General features: G+C 36.6%; 1 long non-coding RNA gene across 12 annotated transcripts in view; it reads left to right on the top strand.

Annotated features, from left to right (window-relative positions):
- Positions 1 to 15: 15 nt before the first annotated feature.
- LOC125270159 overlaps positions 16 to 6,028 on the top strand; it is a 173,792-nt gene continuing 167,779 nt past the window's right edge. For 3 of the 12 annotated variants that reach the window (XR_007185274.1, XR_007185272.1, XR_007185270.1), the window contains exon 1: positions 17 to 505. This is a non-coding gene — a long non-coding RNA (uncharacterized LOC125270159). Of the gene's footprint in view, positions 506 to 6,028 lie in introns of all 12 variants that reach the window. The other 9 variants (XR_007185276.1, XR_007185273.1, XR_007185271.1 and 6 more) reach the window with 6 other exon arrangements.

Here is a 6,028-nt window from a genome sequence, read left to right as displayed (position 1 = left end):
ATTGAATCTGGTCCTCGAGACCGCAGCGTTTGTTTTACTGAAACGAGAACCGTCTCTTTCGAACATGTCCGATTCGTAATTAATCAAAAACCGAAGAGTGAACTAGTATTTGAAGTAAACCGACTGAAAGCGAAAACTAACTTACTTGTAAATTGTTCTAAATGACTTTGTGCTTTGTTGTACGAACCTGAATTAACCATGACTAATTGTAATTATTACATTAATTATGACATAAAAGAACAATTGTTGAACCGATTCGCATGAATGAGCCGGGTTTCTAGAAGCTCGAGCTCAGAGCCATTTAATCACCTGACCTGTTGTGCAATGACACGCGACCTCAGAGCGCGGGTTCACGCGATGGGTACGCTTGCATTTGATAGGGGCACGCGCTGAAGGTGTCAACATTACAGGATTTTAATTGACTTTTGGAGATGAGCTGGAGTATACAAAGGAACCACCAAATGCTATCAAGAACTCATCAGCCCAGACGATTTGTCCATGCGTGGTAAGAGTGAATAGGGCAGGGGCATGCCATTATGCCGCCTGTCAATCCAATTTGTTCTTCATGTATAAAGATACGTAGAATACTGCGGCTGCGGGTTGCATCACATGGTTTTGTTTGCAGTGTGGCAGGCTGATTGCTTGAGCTAAAATTGAGAAGATGGTGAGATCAGGCAGGGCACTGGAGGCTATTTAAAGGAATACAATTTTTGCAAGGTATATCAAGGTAATATCAAGATAAACAGCAGATAAAGATAAACTCATATTTAGGATGACCACATTTTTTTTTAAGGTGCACTCAGTTTTTTTATTTCCTTATTAAAAAGTTTTACTACGGTGGCCGAGAGAGCTCAACACGCTGCAAATGAAGAAAACACATGCAAATAGAAAAAACACCAGCAAATAAAGAAAACATTATCAGTTTGACAACACATGCGCTGCAAAAGTTCACAACACAAGCAAATACAGAAACGCACTGCAAAAGTCCCCAACACATGCAAATAGAGAAATGCGCTGCAAAAGTTCACAACTACAGAGCCCTGCACATGACATGCAAGAAAGAAAAAAAATCGTGCGCAAGATTTACTAATTTATTTCCTCGATTTACTAAATTGTGCGCACGATTTACTATTTTGTTCCCTCGATTTATAAATCATGCGCATGATTTATAAATCAAGGGAATGAAACAGTAAATCGTGCGCACGTTTTAGTAAATTGAGGGAACGAAATAGTAAATCGTGCGCACGTTTTAGTAAATCGAGGGAACAAATTAATAAATCGTGCGCGCGTATTTTTTTCCTGCATGTCATGTCCGGGGCTCCGTACACAGCACATGCAAATAGAGAAACGGGCTGCAAAAGTTCACAACACATGTACATAGAGAAACGCGCTGCAAATAGCACATACTAGGCCCCGCGATCTCAAGCCACTTCTGCGATGATCTGAATGATGATGATGATTAGGCTGATTTTAGAATTAAATTTATATTTTAATTTGCCCCGCAATAATTTATAGCGCATCACGCATAACCGACGCACTGTAATAAGATCAGCTAACTCCTTATTTAAAAAAAAAAAACTTGTTTAACACCTATATCTCTTCCCATTTTTTTCAATACATATGGGCTACAAGAGAAATATTAAGAAATAAATTAAGGTTAAATAGTGTTATCAGAACATTGCTGAGTTTTTAGTTTCACTTTCTGCAGTGAATAATTGACTGGGATTTGAGACATAAAATCAAGTAAATTATTAAAAAAATATATTATTTATTATTAATAATTTATTAATAATATTTTTTAATGCAAAATAATACCCCCCAAATCGTTTGTCCTGGCTGGACTGGCACAGACCACAACGATAATGTTAAGGGAACACCAACAAGTGAAGTACCTGTCTGGCACCGCTGACTGGGATTGTTCAATGTTTACTCTTCAGTGGTGAGTTTTTTTTTTTTGTTTATCTTAACTTCCTGATCGTATGTACATTATGAGCAGGCCTTTTTGCAGCACGTTTCTGTATTTGCATGTGTTGTGGACTTTTGCAGCACGTTTGTCTATTTGTATGTGTTGTGGACTTTTGCAGCGCATGTGTTGTCAAACTGATGAAGATGTTTTCTTTATTTGCTGGTGTTTTTTCTATTTGCATGTGTTTTCTTCATTTGCAGCACGTTGAGCTCTCTCGGCCACCATATTTTACACATAAAGATATGAATATTATATTTTGAATATTTTAAATAATTAAAATAATTGTCCTATCAGCCACATCCAGATGAGCAGGTCATTTTTTGACGGCTTGTTTCTAAAGAATGCAACATTCAGATTCCGGAAGTAAAAATCCCATTCAAAGAACACTTTAGTACCCGCACACTCCTATGAAGCTCTCGCAAATGAGTCGGTTTCTGTACTCTCTCAATTTATTATTTGTATGCTTAACATGCATATTTTGCAATTAATGTAAAATATATCCTTTCTGTATGTATAATCAACATTTAGATTTTTCTATTATATTTTATTCTTTATTATTTCATTCACAATGCTAAGTACACAGTCTTGTACCTTTTGTCTTTTTGTCCGATTGTTAAATATATATATTTTTTTCAAATCAAAGTTCGTAATGTTGTGATTTACCTTGTAGCTGGATGGTTTGGTTCATGGTTTATAACAAAAACTTTTTTTAAATTTCTGATTTCTGTTATGTAGCATTATGTTAAGCAGGGCTAGTTAATGTAACGCTGTGAAACAGAAACCAATAGAAGCTAAACTATAAACAAAATACTTCCACTGTGCAATCTCATTGGTCTAAAATTCCACTCCTCGTAACTGTTTAATAATATCTTCTGATTGGCTTTCACATTACTTGTTGCTAGAAACGTTTTGCATTGTGTGTTTAATAATACTTAATAATAGCCATGATAGTGATGTTTTCCTTTTAATAGACATTGAAATACATTGAAAGTGTATTTTCAGATTTCCAGCTTGGCTGTCTAGCAAGAAAAACAGAGAAACAGCTTTCTTTTTCTCTATTGACATCCTATATTGAGAACCACATTCAGAGACAGTAGTTTAAGGGACACTGAGGATATTTAATTTTTATGTGAGTTAACTAACAACTTAAACCAGGATAGATGTATTACTGAATTGTCAGAAGCCCAGAATTGTCATGGGTAAATTGGGAAATATCGTCACCCTAATCATGTTTTGTCATCCCCAAAAAGCTATGTTTTTCAGCCTATAAAAGGCCTTGTAGTTACAAATATTTTGCTCTGCATATGTTAGGCCTTGTCTGTTATGCATACATTTAAGTTACGTGTAAGCCAGTAAACAAGTTAGGTTGAAAGTAGCTCAGAATTAACTGATAAAATCATATTAGAAATAATTTTGAGAAATGTTTCTGCTCTAGCACTTAACACAATTAGAGGCCTTATTGCAGCATTGTACAATAAAATACAATAAGTCACCCAAACCTTTAACACTCGTGAATGCTACCAAATCCATTGGTAACCCACTTAAGAGGAATCAAATTCTCTCAGGTAATTACAGCTACAGAGCACCATGCCCTTATATGCAAACTTATATGCTCCAACGAGGACTTTAGTCTGAAATTTTAATCACATTTTCCATTCATCCCTGATGAATTCAAAGTGTATGGCCCTGTTTTTCTGCTATGAAATCCAATTCGGAGAAAGCCTAAAATCTAATTGGCCTCCTTTTGTTCATCACGACAGTTACAGCCCGAGCAAAACAAATAAGCAAACTGCGACTTATTATCAGCACTCTTATTATCATAATGACCTTATTTGCCTAAATATTGTCCCTATTAGTCCAAGGGAAAGTATGGAGTCCAGTGCATAATGAACCGCCGGGGTCTTGTATCACGCTAGGGACTTTGACATGTCTTTTATTACTTTTACACTAAATGGAGGAAATGATGTGGCTCTTGTTGGTGATTACTTAGTGTCTCCTTGATGTCAAAGTGAAAAGTGTATCCTCTTTTAATATTTGATTGTTTTTTCTGACGCAATTTTATCCAATTCATCATTTTGTGTGCTAATTTACTGAGCTTGTGACACTTTCAGTGATCTGAGTTACTGCGTAAGTGGACCTTCTGAAGATGATGTTGTCGTTTGATGTCAAATTTCCTTTTGGCAAATTGACTACATTGAGGGAAAAGAGTTTGTGCAAAACATCTTTCCCTCATTTCTCAGACTTTCAAACCCGAAGAACTCTCTAAACAACAGCGTGCGCAACACTAGCAGTCTTTTAATGTCTGAAGTGTTCGTATAGGCTATACTAGTTTCTACAGAAGATATGTGTATTTATTTCTTAATGAGGCCGCCTATTAATGTGCTTATTTTGGCCCATTTTAAAAACATTTTAATCTATGCATGTTTGCACTTACTGATCAATTAATGCCTATCAGGCCTCAAACAAAACTTTAGCATGATGTTAGCTGCTTATTTCCTACTTATCCTTATCATAGTTGTGTTAGGGGGTTTTGTACAGGCTCAAAAGCGCAACATTAACAGCATAGTTGTCATAGCTTTTCTTTGCGCGCACGGTGAACTGGGCATGCATTCTTGTGACACATCAAGCTCGTTAAAATAGCTGGGAAACTATTGGTGGTGAACGCAAAAGAATACAAAATAGCGGGAAACAGTCTCTCTATAACCAAGACAAAAGCCAAAAAAAGAAAAGAACAAGAAAGTGAGGAACTGAGAGAAAGAGATTGAAGTCTGATTGCTCTCCGTCTTTGTCTGGATTTGTTTCCCTGCTTGTTATTATTACGTTTAGAAAAACGACAATTACACGGAAAAAATCAGAGGGGAATATTCATTACGATTCATTATCTGCTCCACCAAATTGCATCAAGCTTATAAAATATTTCTTTCACTTGTTCAAAGGCTTGTTAGCGCTTAAATTCAATTACCGCTGACTGTAACAGACTGTCAGGACTTTTTAGCAAATCATTAGTCAAGGTTTACTCCTGGGCAGAGAACAGCCGCTTGACAGCCTTAATTGTTGTGAACCATTTAAAGGTCCGCTAATGAAGCAGGGCTATAATCGGCCAGTAGTAGTTGGCTCAAGATTGAAATTTCCAAAACTTTGGCAAGATCAAAGTGATACAGTGGAGACCATTTGCTAAATTATCAGCTCGAAATTAAGCCCGTCTGCGACCTTGCTTTTTCCATCTGAGCTTTTCTAAGATGGAGGGGAGGAAAAGGTTGCCCTCAATCTCAGTGCCTTTCATCTAGAAATGAAATAACATGGAGAAATATGAATTAAATATTGTTTTGGAGGAAGAGGCGAAGAGACGTTCATCTTGACATGATGACGGCAGCAGAATTTTGCGTTAGTAGGAAAGGGTTTGATTACCGTGGACAGCCGAAGAGCAGAAAACTTGAACAATCATAGCCGAGTCATCAATGCTTCATAAATAAAGCATTACTGTTGTTGTAATCCATAAACTTGTAGGTGAGATGTATGAGTACTGCAGAGCAGTTTAAAAATCTAAACAATTCTCTAAACTATTTCAGAATAGTTTTTTTTCTTTGTACTATATTGTGTTAAAGGGTTAGTTCACCCAAAAATGAAAGTTCTGTCATTAATTAATCACCCTCATGTCGTTCCACACCCATAAGACGTTCGTTCATCTTCGGAACACAAATTAAGATATTTTTGATGAAATCCGAGAGGTATATGACTCGTCCATAGACAGCAATATAACCACCACTTTTAAGATCCAGAAAGTTACTAAAGACATCATTAAAACCGTCGACGTGACTGCAGTGGTTCAACCTTAATTTTATGAAGCAACGACAATACATTTTGTGTGCAAAAAACAAAACAAAAATAACGACTTTATTCAACAATATCTTCTCTTCTGTCATTCTCATTTATGTCGTTTACGCCCAGCGCTTCCAGGTTCTACGTTTGAATGTCGGCTCAGTATTGGAAGCCTTCACTGTGCTTACTGCAGCAACTGCATAAGGATAATGACAGGGAAAAGAAGAGATTGTTGAGAGTTAA

The sequence above is a fragment of the Megalobrama amblycephala genome, linkage group LG6, assembly GCF_018812025.1.
Source record: "Megalobrama amblycephala isolate DHTTF-2021 linkage group LG6, ASM1881202v1, whole genome shotgun sequence".
Taxonomy (NCBI): domain Eukaryota; kingdom Metazoa; phylum Chordata; class Actinopteri; order Cypriniformes; family Xenocyprididae; genus Megalobrama; species Megalobrama amblycephala.
This window is presented reverse-complemented; position numbering and strand designations above follow the sequence as displayed.